The sequence below is a fragment of the Diaphorina citri genome, unplaced genomic scaffold, assembly GCF_000475195.1.
Source record: "Diaphorina citri unplaced genomic scaffold, Diaci psyllid genome assembly version 1.1 scaffold20, whole genome shotgun sequence".
NCBI lineage: Eukaryota > Metazoa > Arthropoda > Insecta > Hemiptera > Psyllidae > Diaphorina > Diaphorina citri.
This window is the reverse complement of record NW_007377458.1, coordinates 62,922-81,923: the sequence shown is the minus strand read 5'-3', so window position 1 is coordinate 81,923 and position 19,002 is coordinate 62,922. Positions and strand designations below refer to the sequence as shown.

General features: G+C 37.3%; 1 long non-coding RNA gene across 4 annotated transcripts; it reads right to left on the bottom strand.

Annotated features, from left to right (window-relative positions):
• Nucleotides 1-672: 672 nt before the first annotated feature.
• Nucleotides 673-18,308, bottom strand: LOC103508548. Of its 4 annotated transcripts, none has more exons than XR_541329.3 (4): nt 17,949-18,308; nt 17,125-17,232; nt 1,942-2,125; nt 673-1,587 (listed from the first exon to the last, which is right to left on the bottom strand). It is a non-coding gene; the product is annotated as an uncharacterized LOC103508548 (long non-coding RNA). The 4 variants fall into 4 exon arrangements; XR_003391325.1 differs by lacking the exon at nt 17,949-18,308 and adding an exon at nt 17,593-17,647; XR_003391324.1 differs by lacking the exon at nt 17,949-18,308 and adding an exon at nt 17,382-17,623.
• Nucleotides 18,309-19,002: the final 694 nt, after the last annotated feature.

The following is a 19,002-nucleotide window of genomic DNA, read 5'->3' as shown; positions in this document are numbered from 1 at the left end:
CGCAAAATCCTTTCTTATTGCACACCTAGACCATAAAAGGAATATCCCTACCAAATTTCAGCTTTCTAGGTGTTGTGGTTATAGAGATAGAGCGATCAGTGTGTGAAACTGTGAATGTGAATGGATCTTGGTTTCTTAATAGTATAGAATTAGAACTAGAACTGTGATGCTCAAAGAGCACAATAATCTATTTCTCTTACGGTTTCATATTTCTCTACATTGTCTTGGAAACCCGATTGGAACAACAAATAACAACTCACATTCCTGTGGAGATACGCTGCAGTCTCTCAGGACGCAGAGATTAAAAAACGCATTTATCATGACTGTAGACCCATGAGGTTAAATAACCAAGTACAAGTCCCATAAACACTAACGTTATAAACGAGGCTACAGAGGTTTGCTTGATGTTACATTTGGATTGTTAAATTGTATGGAAGGTAAAGCCCCTTTGTCCACCTTGAGGTCAAAAAATTGATATTTTCATAATGAAAAGCTGGAAAAGACTCTGAAGGTATCTGATGTGGTGTGTTAAAACCTGTGGTTTCTGATATGATGGAAGCGGAGAGGAGAAATTATGGCCGACCTTTTAATTTTTAATCTCTTTATTTTCGTGAAGTGACCCTATTGTTATTTGAATACGGAAAAGCAACATTAATCTTTGGCCTTTTTAACTTTTGTGAGAACAGTGGTCGCTAGTGGTCAACGTCAAAATGTGTTTAATGTTTATGAAATAAATAATTCAACGTCAAAGTATGTGTTTAATGTTTATGCAATAGATAATTCAAAAGTATGTTGCTAGAATAATGTGTCTGAATCCAATCCCGTCTCAGATGATTAAAGTTCGATTATCGTCACTAACAAGTAAATGTATCATAGTTTTTATCGAAAGATTGGGGTTGTTTTTGGGTCCTTTAGAATTTAGATTAATAGGAATCTATTCTCTTATGAAACCTAAGTTCTTCATTATGTTCCACATTCGCTATGAAAACAGATTTAGAAAACCCTTTTTTTTACTTTCTATTACTATAGTAGGTACTTAATGACCATTTTCTTTTTTTGTGTTCCTGTTTCAGAGTCCCCAGCCGCCCCAGTACGTCTTCTGGTATCACAACGACCGAATGATCAACTACGACAACGTACGAGGGGGCATCACAGTGCAAACCGAGCCGGGCCCGAAAACCCAGAGCCGCCTCTTGATTCAAGACGCGAGTGATAAAGATGAGGGCAACTATACCTGCACCGCCTCCAATACTGATGCCGCGTCTATCTCTGTATTTGTGTCAGAAGGTAAGAGTCAATTCTGGATTGAAGCGATTGCTAGAGGTCCACTGGATTGAAGCGATTGCTTGGGGTCTACTGGATTGAAGCGATTGCTTGAGGTCTACTGGATTGAAGCGATTCCTTGGGGTCTATTGGATTGAAGCGATTGCTTGGGGTCCACTGGATTGAAGGGATTGCTAAATCTATTAGGGTACCCGATACCAACTCTCATCTTGACCATTTCTTGTCCATCCCTTCTTCTATAATCTTCTCCTGGACATCACATCACTGAGAAAAAAGTAGGTTGTCGGAAGCCCAATCGAGCGACTGGGTTCCGGAACATTAACATACCAGAAAGATCGATACTTTAAATATAGTAGCACTTCAACACCTTAAATCAGGGGAAAGAAACCTTCAAAGTTCTCCTAAAATTTGTGGCACCCTATTTCAGTGTACCTACAATATTCGGTCACGGCTTCGAATTCTAAGAGTAACTGAATGTTTTACTACCCTTGCGTTTCGTAACCATAACACAGATGCTGCATTGCTTTTGTCTTAGCATTCTCAATGCCCATCTACGGCTTTCATCAGATGTGAGAGGAGGTACACAATACTCTTAAACAGGTGCTCCTACTCTGAGAGCGATAGTTAGTAGTTACCTGAGTCCCTCTTTTCACTTACCTTATATCACTACTTTCTTTTTTCCAGGAGACAAAATGGCTGCCATATCACGACGGAAATCATCCGCTGGAAGTTCTGCCATGGATGTGATGCTCTGGTTCATCATAATGCCGCTAGTGTCGCTGGCGATCAGATAAACATAGGTGGTCGAAATCATGTCACGGGTTTAAAGGTTGGATGAAGTCTGTAATAAAATAATGATTTTGTTACATTCAAGAAGATTGTGAAGAAATTCGTGAACACTACTGAAGAGTACTTAGGAAATCTATAGGATTCTGGGGACTGGACTCTCCAGATAGTCCAGATGATGGGATTCTTCATTGTAGGATTACAGGTATTTAGTTTCTGGAAAAATTGGAAAGGCATTCTTGGAAATTTTGTTTGCTTTATCATTTTTTATTTAACATATTTATCTTTTGAAGATCTTATCTCCCAAATCTCATAGCCCATCTAATACTTGAACTTTGAACAATGTGTCTAGCAAACGTGACTTTCCCGTCGATTCACCTCAAGAAATGAGGCTACGAGGCTACGTTTTATCATCATTCAACACTAACTTATCTTTCACGTTCTACTTTCTGAAAACAAAAGTATAAAAGTCTAATCTTGAAAACATATCCCGAAGACAGAGAGAAAAATAGTTAAAAAGTAAGTATCAAAAGTTGAATTGTGTTCGTTTCAGAGAGGGAGAAAAAAAGTTAGGTGTAGATTGGAATCTCCTGAGCTTCTGAGATTGTTGTAAGAGAAAAACAAACAACTCCGTAACTCCTTTCAGTAAACTTGCATCATTTTTATTTATTACTGGCAAAAAAAAAGCAGGCAGTGGCGCTGGATGAAATTTTCCATGTGAGTAATAGGTATCTGAAGGATCTTCTCTTGTCTTGGTATAAGGGTCTTTTGGCACAAAGTGTGTAATGAGCGTATCCCTCATTATTATGGTGCGATGTCGCCAATAAATTGATTGTCTGCCATTCCTTGTGTTAGAACTCTTTTTCTGAAGTCTGTTCATGTAGGTACGAATTAAAATTGGTTCATATAATATAGGTACTGTCGGCTTTTTTAATGTGACGTTCTCCAAATAGCCTTCTTCTATCGTGTGTCCTCACTTTTAATTTTGTCATCCTGACGTCATATTGTTTCGTGGAAAATCCACATATACTTCTTCCTCTTTCACTCCCTGATGCGGAAAGGTAAGGGAACACCCGCGTAGCTAGAAGTTTTCTCCACTAATACCAGTGTATTCGCCACTTGGCTGCATTGCTTGTTTACTTTTAATAAAAGCTGTCTATTGCAAACAAGCACACGAAAGTTTCCTTCGTGAAATATTGTTTCCTTCTCTGTCTAAATATTACTTCCTTCTCTTTCTTTATATCCCGAGTAATATTAGTTTTTACATCTATCAGCTACCAGACTACCAGCTCAACATCATCTCTTCCTCAATTGTTTACATAAGTCCATTCTTGATTCTTCCTTTCTTCTGCATGACTCCATCTATCAGTTCGTATTTGTTTATCTTTCCTTTTTTAGATTTACTTAGCCTCGATTGGAAAAATGGGATTTTATGATTCTGAATGCATTTTCAGCTTTATGAATGTTTGTTTTATGCATAATCCCATATAAATAGGTACCTCTGGAATTCTGGAATATCTGAGCAAATAAAATCAGCTTCAAATCTAAACTTTCAAATGTAATGAGTTTAGAATTTGCTATATTCATATTTCAGATAATTATTTTCGTCTTTGAAATTTGTCCTTGGCATTGTCATTTGTCAACATATTGTGTACCTAAAGATGTACATTTGTACATGCATGTGTGCCATGACATTGATAGTTTGATTAAATACATGATGTCTGCTCAGTGAAGGAGTTGTAAATGACTCATAGGAATGACAATAGGTATTATTGTAGTGTGATGATAGTACAGTCTCACCAGTAGCTATCAAATATCACCACCATCTTCTTGAATGTAACAGTAGTGGTGCTCAAAAAATGACTAATTTTGATGAGACCAAATGTCATAGTAACTATGTCATTTGGTGTCTTCAAATTGAATTGTGTCTTTTCAGTCCATCCAATTTTGAGAGCTTTTGATCATAATGCCGAATGTAAGATAAATAAACAGCCTTTAGATATTAACACAATTTCAAATCAGTAATTATTATTAATTTGATCTCGTGTAGATTTGACCTTTCAGGGGTCTTTCTTTTACCGACATTGGTCAACTGAGAAATTGAATGAAAATTTCAAGTGATTTACTGTACATAAGCAATGTACATAGGTAATTATTATAAGCAACATTACAGGGTGTTCTATTTGTGGTGTTGCACATTATTTTCACGTAGCTATCACTAGAAATCGGTTGTAAAATTACAACACCCCTTTTTTTACACTTGTATGGTCATAACATCATTAAACCTCAGAAATAAAAAAATATCAAATACGTAAAACATACTGACCGGCGCTGCACAGTCAATTTTTCAAATGGCTCCTGTACTGCCAATATCATGTTCCATGAAGCAAATTCAATCAATTCCCTCCTGGTTATTATGGAGGGAAAAAAAGTGAACAATAAACATGATGTCACGGTAATAAAAATTAAAATATGACTATTCAGGATATACCTATGTACTATTTGGGTATATGGTATAGTGAAATAATGCAAAATGACAGGATTTTCCTTCTTTAGGGTATTTATTGGTCGTAACATCATTAAACCTCAGAAATAAAAAAAATATCAAATACGTAAAACATACTGACGGGCGCTGCACAGTCAATTTTTCAAATGGCTCCTGTACTGCCAATATCATGTTCCATGAACCAAATTCAATCAATTCCCTCCTGGTAATTATGGAGGGAAAAAAAGTGAAGAATAAACATGATGTCACGGTAATAAAAATAAAATATGACTATTCAGGATATACCTATGTACTATTTGGGTATATGGTATAGTGAAATAATGCAAAATGACAGGATTTTCCTTCTTTTTTACACCGGTCGCAATAGGTAGGTACATAATTATGTAGATGCTTACCTACATTTTAGATCTAGGTATTTGCGATTTTTTTTTTTTTTAGAAAGTACCTACCTCCACACCAGTCCAATGCATCAATTTTTTGTCTGAAATCGATTTTTTTAAAATAAATATTTCTTGTGTAAATAAATTATAGATATTTAATAAAATTATTACTAATTATGATTTAATTTACACAAAATAAATACATTATATCCATTGATTAAAATTATATTAAGAATTCAAATTTGAATTAAATTATTTCTTATCTCCTTTTCTTTCACAGAGTAATATTTTGTGTGAACGCCTGGTATCTATTTGATTATGCAATGGGGATGTCGAAGATTATTTTTAAAATAAATACTATAAATAATAGGCATATAAATAGTCAATTCTATGTGACTTTTTATAAAACTTATACATATGTATTAGTTCCTAAATCCCTGTTATAAATTACCTACACTTAACATGATATAGTTTAAAAAATCCGAATATTTTTCGGTTAGATAGGTAATTTATTAACCTTAGCCATAAAACTTATACATATGTATTAGTTCCTAAACCCCTGTTATAAATTACCTACACTTAACATGATATAGTTTAAAAAATCCGAATATTTTTCGGTTAGATAGGTAATTTATTAACCTTAGCATAATATTTTGTATACTTACATACATCAAATTATGTAGGTGATATATAGCTACTTATCTAAAATGATTCCTTAACATTATAATGTTTCATATCTTCTTTCTACCTACATATATGTTATTTACGACTATTTATCGAATATTTTAAATTTTAAGACAAATGAAAAAATAATTAAATTTGAGATGTGTTTTTTCGTACCTATAACAGATAGTACATAATTAACGAAATGTCAAACATGATGTATTCCTGGGTCAACTTAGCTAAAAGTAGAAAGAACGCTATTTCTTAAATCTTTTTTAGACATGGCATGAGAATTGTCTCTTTTCTGTGCAATGTATAACTTTAATTGATATCAGACTTCCTTTCTGATAGCTGTAAACATGATGTATTCCTGGGTCAACTTAGCTAAAAGTAGAAAGAATGCTATTTCTTAAAAATCTTTTTTAGACATGGCATGAGAATTGTCTCTTTTCTGTGCAATGTATAACTTTAATTGATATCAGACTTCCTTTCTGATAGCTGTGATATGAAGCAAACATGAATATGTAATTAATACCGTCTTCTTCTTCTTCTTCGCCTTTTCCCATGTTCAGATGGGGTCGGCGTTTGTCGTCGGCCTCTCAATCAGCTTTAGAGTGATCGCTTGCCTTTTCCCATGTTCAGATGGGGTCGGCGTTTGTCGTCGGCCTCTCAATCAGCTTTAGAGTGATCGCTTTGAGGCCAACTGGTTTTGGCTAAAAAAAAAATTTCCGAGTGGGATGCCGTAGCAGCGATAAAGCGTGGAATACATCAGTTTATTCAGTTCCCGTTCAGTTCAGTTCAGTTCAGTTCAGGTAAATATTGGGAAGCCAGAGGTAAAATGACCTAGTAGTCAAATAACCCGACATTTGAAAACAACAACATATTCAGTTCCCGATGGATCACTGAAGATAATCAACGTTGCGCGTGGTTGGTATCAGGCTGGGTGACCGTCAGGGAAATCGCGTGCTTTTGGCTTTTCCCGGCCCTACTCAGGCTGGATGAGGTTAATACTGTAGATCTTACTCGAAGAGCCGAGCTCATGAAAGAAAATTCGATCATGAGTATTGACCAAATTTCCTTTTTTAAGTCCATGTTTGGGGGGCACAAAAAAGTAAATGAAAAAAAAAGCTTCAAATTTTCATCCTGTCCCCAAAACATCCTACGTTAGTTCCTGGAAGTGCACAGGAGTGCTATGCTACGATAACCTTGAACTTTACATTAAATAGATGACTCTGAATTTATAAATAGCTAGCAGCGATAGAGCGTGGAATACATCAGGTTATTCAGTTCCCGATGGACCACTGAAGATAATCAACGTTGCGCGTGGTTGGTATCAGGCTGGGTGACCGTCAGGGAAATGGCGTGCTTTTGGCTTTTCCCGGCCCTACTCAGGCTGGATGAAATTAATACTGTAGATCTTACTCGAAGAGCCGAGCTCATGAAAGAAAATTCGATCATGAGTAATGACCAAATTTCCTTTTTTAAGTCCATGTTTGGGGGCATAAACAAGTAAATGAAAAAAAAAGCTTCAAATTTTCATCCTGTCCCCAAAACATCCTACGTTAGTTCCTGGAAGTGCACAGGAGTGCTATGCTACTGCGAAAGGGAAAATAAAGAGAAACAAGGAAAATCGTAACAATTAACGCGAGATCAGCAGGGATTACATTGAAGCAGCATGCTGAGCGAAGTAATTCAGCAAATCTTGTTCACATAAAAATCATCGCTGGAGTTTTCTCTGGCAATTAGAGAGGAACTTGTTCCCTTGTAGTGAGAAACGAGAATCTTGTATTGTAACAGTGGAAATGGCATGAAATGAAAGTTCTGACAGGAATGAGATCCCTTGTAACTTGTAACCAACACCTACATCAAACATCCCTGAAAGGTCTTTGATCATTATTTTTCTCGGTACCTACCACCGTAAAATTTACTGCTATAGCAAAAAAATATGTAGATACCAAGGTGGAAACCCACCTACGGACAGTGATAAAATGTTTATAAAATTTGTGTTCCCAAGAAACCTTTGTAGAGAATGAGATCCCCTGTAACTTGTAACCAACACCTACATCAAACATCCCTCAAAGGTCTTTGATCATTATTTTTCTCGGTATCTACCACCGTAAAATTTACTGCTATAGCAAAAAATATGTAGATACCAAGGTGGAAACCCACCTACGGACAGTGATAAAATGTTTATAAAATTTGTGTTCCCAAGAAACCTTTGTAGGTAATTTATTTCCCTGTATTTCCCGATTTTGAAATTTTTGATTTCAAAAGTTCCATTTTGGTTCCGTGTAAGTACCTACATAGTGTAGGAGTGTAGTGTAATTGAAAGTAATAATATGTAAAATTAATGGCCATATAAGCATATATAACCCATTCAATCTTTTCCTTTCATCAGGGTGGAATAAAACTTTGTTACTTTCTCCTTTTCCTGATGCTCCTATTATTTTGACAAAAAGGAAACATGAAGTCAGAAAAGAAGATGAAGAGGAAATAAGGAAAGTAGATGAGACGTGAAAACATTTCACAAATGTAATCAACTCCTCCAGTGGTGTGAATTCGGGAGGAACGAAGGGGTTACAACCTGCCTCGGTGGTGTAGTGATCAAGACACTCGCCTGGTAATCAGGAGGGCGTGAGTTCAAGCCCAGCCGAGGTATGGAATCTTATCCTCAACGTTGACCACAATAATAGTAGTCTACTGCTGGGAGTGTTGGGTTAAAGGGACTCTTTAGTCCTACGCGAAGGGGTTACAACCTGCCTCGGTGGTGTACTGATCAAGACACTCGCCTGGTAATCAGGAGGGCGTGAATTCAAGCCCAGCTGAGGTATGGAATCTTATCCTCAACGTTGACCACAATAATAGTAGTCTACTGCTGGGAGTGTTGGGTTAAAGGGACTCTTTAGTCCTACTTGAGCAGTATAAATAATAAGCATTATTACTATTTTGCTACAACAGGCCACGGCCTTGCCATTCAAGGAATCAAGGGTCTCTCAAAAATATCGAGAATGGAAAATGTTGCCAAAGAGTGTCTAAAATGTAGAACCAAAACTCCAAAAAAGTGTCTTGAAATTTTGAAATCTAGACCAAAAAGTGTCTGATGTTTAGGTCCAGACCTGAATGTTGCTCTCCCTATGAAAATAGAGAGCGCCCCAAGCGATATTTAATTACACTTTTCAGCAACTTGATTGGTGCAGAGCTAATTCTGTTTCCTCACTGGACCTGCAACCAGGGATAAAAAAGCAAATTGCTTACGGCAATAATGAGTAAAGTAGGTACTCAAGATTCCCTTGAAGCTACTCGACTGCTTGCAAGCGAAGTTCCTCTCAAATATGTTCTGATTAATTGAGAGCATTAGTTTCCCCTGAGTTCACAGCTTACGACAAGCTTTGGGAAACCTCCAGCCTTACCTCTGTAACCTCCGTTTAAGTGAGCATTCTTCAGAAATGAGCTCTTTGGTTTATTAATATCTATGTAGGAATTGTAGGAACACAGAAATATCTTTATTGAAATTGACGGGCCTAATCTGTCTTCCAGAATTCCGAAATTCGGAGTTCTACCTACAAGTTGTATTTTTTCTATTTTCCTTTCAGAAACGGAAAAGATTCCGATGGCATGCCATCTTGCATTTCCTATGGTTTAGTACAGGGGCTATCACGCCAAAAGAGAGGAAACGAGATTCAGAAGAGATGAAATTCCAACAGAGAAATTCGACTCTACTTACAATTACCAGACTGTGTGATATTTTGCCATCTTGGATTTCCTATGGTTTAGTACAGGGGCTATCACGCCAAAAGAAGGGAAACGAGATTCAGAAGAGATGAAATTCCAACAGAGAAATTCGACTCTACTTACAATTACCAGACTGTGTGATATTTTGTGATCATTAGGATCAACTCTTGGTCCTAATCTGACATTCTGAGTCCTGAACTTCTTGCAAAGCCACTCTTGGTTTGACTTTCCATTTTGCACGTAAATATGGAAAACTCCCCAAATAAAATGTGAAAAAAAGCCAGCCTAGTAAGCTTAGTTGGTAGCGCGTCTGCCTTGTAAGCGCCAGGCCGCCGGTTCGATTCCCGCCCGGGGCGGATTTTGTCCTGATGGGATAATGTTCGTTCTCGGAACGACTGGCTTTCTCCTATCCTGTCTTCCTTCTCTCTTCGATTTCGGGACGATAAGACCTATGTGATATTTTGTGATCATTAGGGTCAACTCCTAGCCCTAATCTGACATTCTGAGTACTGAACTTCTTGCAAAGCCACTCTTGGTTTGACTTTCCATTTTGCACGTAAATATGGAAAACTCCCCAAATAAAATGTGAAAAAATAGGTATGTAGCTTTTGCTATAGCTACAGGCTACACGTAAAATAGGAACCTTCCCCTGTTGAGTCTTTTTAATAGATGTGAGCAGCTAATATTGTAAACATGTTTATGTATCTAATGTACATAACTGTGTTGCACATGATTACGTTAAACATTGGTTTAATTTATTACCATCGGAAAATAAGCTGAATTTACCGTAATGGTGATGGTGATAATGGGAGGGAAAAATGCGTTCCAAAAGTACACATTTACCAAGTCGGTTCCCGTTTACAGCACGGCTGTCTATTTATACTGTTAATGCGTCAGTATCTTCCCAGGCAGGTAAATATAAAAGGGGCGTACCTACAGTTCAAAGGAGACCGAGAACGTGCCGTAGAATACAATGTTTAGCAAACATCACCCGAGATGGGAATGGGTAGGAATGTTGGAAAACATCAGGTAGGCACATGCTACGGGAAAGAACAAAGAGAGAAAGGGGGATTTACCTAAAAACGAAAACATAATAATAGTCATGGTGATGGTGATAATGGGAGGGAAAAATGCGTTCCAAAAGTACACATTTACCAAGTCGGTTCCCGTTTACAGCACCGCTGTCTATTTATACTGTTAATGCGTCAGTATCTTCCCAGGCAGGTAAATATGAAAGGGCGTACCTACAGTTCAAAGGAAACCGAGAACGTGCCGTAGAATACAATGTTTAGCAAACATCACCGGAGTTGGGAATGGGTAGGAATGTTGGAAAACATCAGGTAGGCACATGCTACGGGAAAGAACAAAGAGAGAAAGGGGGATTTACCTAAAAACGTTGAAATCTAGACCAAAAAGTGTCTGATGTTTAGGTCCAGACCTGAATGTTGCTCTCCCTATGAAAATAGAGAGCGCCCCAAGCGGTGTTTGTTTACACTTTTCAGCAACTTGATTGGTGCAGAGCTAATTCTGTTTCCTCACTGGACCTGCAACCAGGGATAAAAAAGCAAATTGCTTACGGCAATAATGAGTAAAGTAGGTACTCAAGATTCCCTTGAAGCTACTCGACTGCTTGCAAGCGAAGTTCCTCTCAAATATGTTCTGATTAATTGAGAGCATTAGTTTCCCCTGAGTTCACAGCTTACGACAAGCTTTGGGAAACCTCCAGCCTTACCTCTGTAACCTCCGTTTAAGTGAGCATTCTTCAGAAATGAGCTCTTTGGTTTATTAATATCTATGTAGGAATTGTAGGAACACAGAAATATCTTTATTGAAATTGACGGGCCTAATCTGTCTTCCAGAATTCCGAAATTCGGAGTTCTACCTACAAGTTGTATTTTTTCTATTTTCCTTTCAGAAACGGAAAAGATTCCGATGGCATGCCATCTTGGATTTCCTATGGTTTAGTACAGGGGCTATCACGCCAAAAGAAGGGAAACGAGATTCAGAAGAGATGAAATTCCAACAGAGAAATTCGACTCTACTTACAATTACCAGACTGTGTGATATTTTGTGATCATTAGGATCAACTCTTGGTCCTAATCTGACATTCTGAGTCCTGATTTGGTGATATTCGTTATTTGGGTAGGTACTAGGTGCAGACCTACATACTTAGGGTCGAATTTTAAAACCGGATTACCTTTTAGGGGCGGTTAGGCTTAGAGTGTTCGGAGAGGTTTTAAGAATTTTTTTTTTTCATTTTTTTTTTAACTACTTTCAGTTCCTGTCTTAGTTAGTCAAACTAATTGTCCAACATTACTTTCCCACATAGAATAGCTCTCCTAGAGCTAATCCTGACCAGGATTAAATGATGATCCGAGTTTAAAATTCGGCCCTAAATTTGGTGATATTCGTTATTTGGGTAGGTACTAGGTGCAGACCTACATAGAGTTCATCAATAGGATTAGGGAGGTGGTAGGTACGTACAACAGCACGGGTTATGATATTCGCTGATATTATGTAGGTACCTAATGTATTTAGAGTTAAACAAAGTACCTAACTTCTTTGTAATAATTTATTCAATGTTACTTGAATAAGACGATGTATTTAGAGTCAAAAAAGTACCTAACTTCTTTATAATAATTTATTCAATATTACTTGAATAAGACTGGATTAACCCCAGTAAGAAATAGCTACGCCCATACTGTTAACTTTAAAAATAAAATCTCAGACAAAATTACCGTCTTTACTGGCACTGAACCTGTACATTCCTAATTACCAGGCGAGCCCCTCAACCACTACATTGAGGTAGGTTGGGAGTTGGGAGTATTACATAGAGGTGTTATTTTCTTCATATTTATGTTAGACCAGTTTATGCATATTCACTACTCGCGGATGCCTCATTGCCTAATGATGAGGATGCGAAGCAAACTTCTACTAAATGAGCAATTAGTATTACTTGTAACTTCATTACCATTAGGTGTGGGTTTACAGGTAAACTACATATAAATATGTATGTATATTACACTCTTCGTTATAGATGGGCACATATGTATGAATATTGTAGGCAATTGCTCAGCCTCGTGAGGAAAATGAGTAGCTATGACATGTGAATGCGCATAGCGACCGGTGCCAGCTCAGGTGAAATAATAATAGGGAGCAATTTCCGCGTGGGTATCATACTAGGCTTGCACGCCGGAGGTCCCGGGTTCAGTTCTCGGCAGGGTCGAAATTTTTTCGGCTCTGTGCTTGGAGTTCGGAGTGCACTCAGCCTCGTGAGGACAATTGAGTAGCTACTCGAGTAGCGACCAGTGGCGGTATTACCAGTGTAAAAAGATTGATGATACGAGTAGAGAAGAATGAATAGTAAAGGAGGCACTTAGTAATTCCGAGAACGAACTTTATCCGTTCAGGATAAAATCCGCCCCGGGCGGGAATCGAACACGCGATCTAGGACTTACAAGGCATTCGCGCTACCATCTAGGCTGGTAGAAGTGATTTAATTTCCTTCAAGTTAGATGGGTAACATCAACAAGGATTTGGAAACCATGTTATTTTCCGTCATTAGTTTATGATAGTGGATAACAAAACGATAAAGAAAAAACTCTAATCTTATGGTATTTTCCACCTATTTTCTAAATATTTTCCATTCCTAATGTCATTAAGTTATCAACTTATGAGCCTACGTGATGCCTACTTATACATACAGAGTTACATACATATTTCCTAAAAACGGTGAGTAAATAATTTATGTATTTATAAAAAGTAAAATTTAAAACGTTAACCGGGCTCAGTGGAGAGTTCAAAGGACTTTGTGTTTGTCAGGTGAAATAATAATAGGGAGCAACTTCCGCACCCGAGTGGGTATCATACTAGACTTGCACGCCGGAGGTCCCGGGTTCAGTTCTCGGCAGGGTCGAAGTTTTTTCTGCTCTGTGCTTGGAGTTCGGAGTGCACTCAGCCTCGTGAGGACAATCGAGTAGCTACTCGAGTAGCGACCAGTGGCGGTATTACCAGTGTAAAAAGATTGATGATACGAGTAGAGAACAATGAATAGTAAAGGAGGCACTTAGTAATTCCGAGAACGAACTTTATCCGTTCAGGATAAAATCCGCCCCGGGCGGGAATCGAACACGCGATCTAGGACTTACAAGGCATTCGCGCTACCATCTAGGCTGGTAGAAGTCATTTAATTTCCTTCAAGTTAGATGGGTAACATCATCAAGGATTTGGGAAACCATGTTATTTTCCGTCATTAGTTTATGATAGTGGATAACAAAACGATAAAGAAAAAAAACTCTAATCTTATGGTATTTTCCACCTATTTTCTTAAAATATTTTCCATTCCTAATGTCATTAAGTTATCAACTTATGAGCCTACGTGATGCCTACTTATACATACAGAGTTACATACATATTTTTTATAGGAGTTTTCTTAATTTGTTCTGAGACGGTTGTTTTCTATCAATGACCCATTAAGAGCAATTAATCCGTTAAAAATTATATCTCCTCATATTTAAAGGATGTTAGCTATAAACAACTAAGTACCCATGTACTTGTATTATTACAACAATAAAAGATACCTATCTGAACAACATTTCTCTTGATTTATTTAACACATTTCCCACGGAGATACATAAGCAGGTGGGTACTAAGACAATGTACGTACTAAGTAAATATGTAGCGAGCTACCTCGTTTAATTTAAATTCGTTCCTGAAAGTTTAATACTTTAATTTAAATAGGGAAATAAATTATCCATCTTCACGAAAATATAAAAGTAGCACAATTTCGTTGTGCATTGTTTCCCTAACTCTCTTGTTCTGTCTTGCTCCTCTTTTTCTCTGTTACTCCCCTAAACACATAATTTGTTACATTACTACGTACCTACAAATTACTACGGTAACTATACGACTTATGTACATATTAAATAGATAGATACTTTCTATATTTTAGGTGTACTCGTAGATGTATCTCACAATGTGGTGTTATACCTGCCTCGGTGGTGTAGTGGTCAAGGCGCTCGCCTGGTAAACAGGAGGGTGTGTGTCCTGTTACTCCCCTAAACACATAATTCGTTACATTACTACGTACCTACAAATTACTACGGTAACTATACGACTTATGTACGTATTAAATAGATAGATACTTTCTATATTTTAGGTGTATTCGTAGATGTATCTCACAATGTGGTGTTATACCTGCCTCGGTGGTGTAGTGGTCAAGGCGCTCGCCTGGTAAACAGGAGGGCGTGGGTTCAATCCCAGCCGAGGTATGGAATCCTCAATATAATTTGAGAATTTGACCACAATAATAGTAGTAGCCTACTGCTGGAGTAAAGGGACTTTTCAGTCCTATCATAATTTGAGAATTTGACCACAATAATAGTAGTAGCCTACTGCTGGAGTAAAGGGACTTTTCAGTCCTATGCGAGCAGTATAAATAAGCACTATTATTATTATAGTTAGGGTTGTCATTAGGAGGAATCTCCTTCATCTCCTTGGTCCGATAGTAAATACAGCTAATCACTGTAGGAATTTCTATGAGGTGAACGAACAGTAGATAAGCTAAATGTAGGCCACCTGTTTTTAGTGATAACAGAAAGTTATGCCGCATGCCGGTCTAAGGGTCGAATTTTAAAACCGGATTACCTTTTAGGGGTGGTTAGGCTTAGAGTGTTCGGAGAGGTTTTAAGAATTTTTTTTAAAACTACTTTCAGTTCCTGTCTTAGTTAGTCAAACTAATTGTCCAACATTACTTTCCCACATAGAATAGCTCTCCTAGAAGCTAATCCTGACCAGGATTAAATGATAATCCGAGTTTAAAATTCGGCCCTAAATCTTCGCCTTTTCCCATTTCCAGATGTGGTCGGCGCTTTTCGTTAGCCTGTCAATCAGCCCTAGGGTGATTGCTTTAGACTAGGATTTTACGAGTGGATTCCCTTCGCACTCAACCTTTTGCTAATTCTTTGGAAAGGGAAATTTCAGGCTGACATCTTCACTGTTTAAAATCCCCCTAGAGAACCTATTTTGGATTTAGGATTTAAATGATTTATAGTGATTATAATATGTACAATATACTACTTTTCTTCGTGTAAATAACCACTATCATTATTTCTCCCTCCCTTGCCAGCCTAGTTAGCTTAGTTGGTAGTGCGTCTGCCTTGTAAGCGCTAGGCCGCGGGTTCGATTCCCGCCCGGGGCGGATTTTATCCTGATGGGATAATGTTCGTTCTCGGAAACGGCTGGCTTTCTCCTATCCTGTCTTCCTTCTCTCCTCGATTTCGGGACGATAAGACCATAGCAGTTAAAGTTCCCTCTGTCAAACCTCTTAAAAAAAAAAAAAAAAAAAAAAAAAAAAAAAAAAAAAAAAAAAAACAAAAAAATGGGTTTACAGTAAACTACATATAGCTATACATATTATGTATGTATGTATATTACACTCTTTCGTTATAGGTGGGGCATATATGGTATGAATATTGTAGGCAATTGCTCAGGCCTCGTGAGGAAAATGAGTAGCTATGACATGTGAATGCGCATAGCGACCGGGTGCCAAGCATGGTAGAGGTAAACATTGACGTTAGGATTATTGAGATATTGGGAAAAATCCTACAATGCTGCAGTGAGCACCAAAGTTGTGACATAATAACACAAAGAAATTGCATTTACTTACTTACTTTAATTACTTACATAACACCTACATGAAGTAGGTACACCTATTACTTACGTTCAATATACGCACAAGTAAGTAGATCTTGTATCTTGATAGCCGTCTCTTTCTTTGATCGACTAATAGCTACTTCCTTGCACTGGAGTATCTTGCAAGATAAGATCGCATCACGGAATACAAAGTTGGTCAAAAGAGTGCTCAATTTTAGTGCTCGAATAGGACCTAAGAGTCCCTTTACCACAGCAGTAAGCTACTACTACATATTATTGTGATCAAATTTTCAAATGTTGATGATAAAATTACATACCTCCACTAAGATTTGAACCCACGACCTTCTGATTACCAGTAGCCTGTTCCACAAAAGTATGGAATAACAAAAGTTAGAAGTGTAAAAGTGATGGTGATAATAATAATCATTCCAAACTCACCTTAGGAACACTGTTTGTTCCCGGATAGACGGGCAGTGTGTACGAAAATGAAGCCCATAATAATAATAATTTATGTAAAGTAGGGTACTTTTGTTTACATGATAATTAAAAAATCGATGACAATTAAAATCTGGCAACAGAGCCTGTGTTCCCATCCATAATTAAGTGTAGTACTTAATTCCAGGGTCACTTATAACTGTATTGCGAATAATCAAGTTGTTGCATTTTTGTAATTAATTGTATTGCTATTGTTTACATTTAATAAGTCATGTATTCCCAAAGACAGCTCATGTACAACAAATTAATTCAATGTGTTTTGTCTCAGTTAAACTGATAATCTGCGTTCTTGAAACCATATTTACAACTTTCACTCATCATTTCACAAAAAGACTTATAATGATTATGCAAGGTTTTTTAAAGGGTTTCCTTCTATGATATAACATCATACATTTTGCGATGCGCGAAATGCAAAGTACTAAGTTTTTCATGGGACGTGATCAATATGTCATTATGAGATATTATAATTAACAACCCTATTTATCTGATAGTGTTATGATCAGGAAAGACCTTGACAATAATTGCCTTCTAATGCCAAGTAACACAAAAATGGGAGAGTATTCCAAAATTGTAAACAAAAGTTTAGACTTGTCTCAAAAGATAGTCAACCATTCATTTACTTACCAAGATCGGAGTTGGTCAACATTTGTGTTCTATCTGCTATCTGGACTGGAGTAGGTATGCAACTTCATGTAACCACAGACGGGTACTTAGGACCGGTTCCATTGGAACCTAGAACAAAGAGTACATGTTATTTGGACATAGGTCATACAAACTATGAAACAAATTTCATGTTGGCACAACAAATAGGCTTTGGGTTCAAAGACACCTACAGGTAATTTAGTAGGTATCAAAGCACCGTTATTATACCTAATACCTACCATAATTACCTACTCACTTTTGGCTCTAGCACAGAAATTCAAAGTTCTTGGTGTTTGTTGGTAGAGCTAGAGGAAAGTAAGTCGGAGGTTCAAAAGGAAATCGCTTTCGATTCTTTCGAATGAGTCGGATTTGCTAATGGCGTTTTAGATTTAGATCACAGTTCACAGATTGATTTGATAGCACGACACGATAAGAGATACATCTACTCACTTCAGATATTTTTGGAACACTGCCGGTGCCGATGCATGCCGGGTGTGGGCACAACAAGTCGCTTTGGTGCTCGTTGTGATATCAGCTGATCCAAGTGTACTACATACGGTGTGTTAGATTGGCGCGCCGATAGGGCGACCGTACACAGTGCGATTAAAGAAATTTAGGAAGGAAAGGATATTTAACGTATATCGTGATCAGTGTTCTTACTTATTTGAACAAGCACCTATGTATGTAGGTATACTTAATTATGTATATGTATTGTATTTACACTCATATCTCATAATCTTCTTTACTAGCCATTCATCTACCCATGTGAATAACACCTACATGAAGTAGGTACACCTATTACTTACGTTCAATATACGCACAAGTAGGTAGATCTTGTATCTTGATAGCCGTCTCTTTATGCCCAGACCACTTGAAGAATCTTGAGAATTTACCTTTTCATCCTTTTTGTCCTTTTATGGTTTTCTTACATTCTTTTCTTTCTCAAGCCTTTGATATTTATTTCTTGGAATTCCTGCTCTTATCAGAAGGGCTTCCTTTGCTTTTTGTTCTATTTTGTTTCATCGATAAAAGGTTCCTCCGGTGGTACATTGGCTTCAAAGTTATGTTCAATGTTCTGGCATTTATTCATCAAATACCTATGTACATATGTTAAATTTTGGTTCACGTTCATCCATTATTTTAGCATTTCAACTGGTATTTTATGTTAGAAATGTTAGAATAGCTGTATTTTTTTCCATTTCTATCCTTAGTTTTCTCTATTTCCCTCTTTCTCTCTCATTCCTATTCCATCTCTCTCTCTCTCTCTCCATTTCTTTGGTGATTCTATTTCTATCCTTAGTTTTCTCCATTTCCCTCTTTCTCTTTGGCTTTATGGTTTTCTGGACAAAATTTGCACCACCACTTTCGTGTTCCTGGTAAAAAGACCTTTAATTTGATATAGGTATAGGTCGACCAGGTTTGGATAAGTCCTTCTATGGGGACAGACCGACTGACAGACAGACGACACCGAAGCGAATACAACAGCCCGTCCACTATACCTTTTTTACTTTCCTTATCCTATAGGAAGGAAAGTAATGTAATCGGGTCAAATTTTCGATGGTCAGTTTTTAAACAGACAGAGTGACAGACAGACAGACGACACCGAAGCGAATACAACAGTCCGTCCCTTATACCTTTTTATTACTACCTATTGTAATAATAAAGGAAGGACGGACTAAAAAGTCATATTTTCGGATCGATTTTTCCTGTTGAAAATCCATGTGCAAAGCTTACCGATAAGCTTCGTCTTGTCTGAAAGGAAGTTCTCTAATTAATCTAATTATATAATCAATTTACCGTTAGAAGATGTTCAAATATTATGGAAATCATATCTATTTCTTCCAAGAAGAGAGAGGGGGA